The sequence below is a fragment of the Tupaia chinensis genome, unplaced genomic scaffold, assembly GCF_000334495.1.
Source record: "Tupaia chinensis unplaced genomic scaffold, TupChi_1.0 Scaffold138490_1, whole genome shotgun sequence".
Lineage (NCBI taxonomy): Eukaryota > Metazoa > Chordata > Mammalia > Scandentia > Tupaiidae > Tupaia > Tupaia belangeri.
Genome location: NW_006198386.1, coordinates 219,930 through 221,139, shown reverse-complemented (window position 1 = coordinate 221,139; position 1,210 = coordinate 219,930).

Below are 1,210 nucleotides of genomic sequence, written 5' to 3'. Positions count from 1 at the left end.
GGCACACGCACCTGTACATGGGCGCACACACACTGGTAACATAGGCATGCACGCCAGGATCGTGGGCACACGCACCTGTACATGGGCGCACACACACTGGTAACATAGGCATGCACGCCAGGATCGTGGGCACACGCACCTGTACATGGGCGCACACACACTGGTAACATAGGCATGCACGCCAGGATCGTGGGCACACGCACCTGTACATGGGCGCACACACACTGGTAACATGGGCACACATACCAGGATCGTGGCACACGCACCTGTACATGGGCGCACACACACTGGTAACATGGGCACGCACGCCAGGATCGTGGGCACAGGTACACACATTCTGACGCTCGAGTCAACCCGGGAACTGAACCCTGACCTCAGATGACCCCCAGCACCCCCGGGCGCGCCGCCACCCCTGCTTCACTGCGGCTGGCCAGGAGTCCTCCCTGCACCTCCTGCACAAGCAGACTGTCGCTGTCAGAAGCAGAAATGCAAAGACCACGTCGCCTTCTCTCACGGCCCCCTGCTGAGCCGGTCACAGGCCTTGACTGGCACCCACAAGGGTGGCCTGGCTGCAGCGAAGGCTTACCAGCCTCACCAAGAAAACAGTGAGCCAACTTCTGCCCACGGGCATGCGGCTGAGTCCCAGCAAACCTTCCCAAGAACTCCAGCCCTCCCTGCCTGTGCCTGGGGATCTGAAGGCTGGGAGGGCCTGCGCCAGGGCCCAGGCCCACCTGCAGGCAGAGTTACAGAGCTTGCGATCAGTAAATGCCAGGGAGGAAGCACGCCCTAGCCCCTGCATCAGGACACTCCCGAGAACAGACAGGGCCCGGACCGAGGGCAGAGGCCGTCACCTCCCACCAGGGCACCTGGCCCCGCCCACAAATGCAAATCAGTCATGAATTATTCATTACGCCTTACCCCTAAGGAACTCAGGGACCTAGGATTCATTCCCTCCACGGGGATGAGCTGATCTGACACAAGCCTAGATGCACCAATGACCTTTCCGGAAGTCCTCGTTTTGTCATTCACCTCCATGTGCAAAAAGCCTAAGGAAACCATGACTTCGAAGAACGGTAGTGCTTTCAAGTCCCACAGGGCAGAAACAGGTGTGATAAAATGTTTTCGCTGGCAGGACTCCGATGACTAGAGGAAAAGACACTGACTGGGCCGGCAGGTGGCGTGGTGGTTAAGGGCGCTGGACTCCCACATG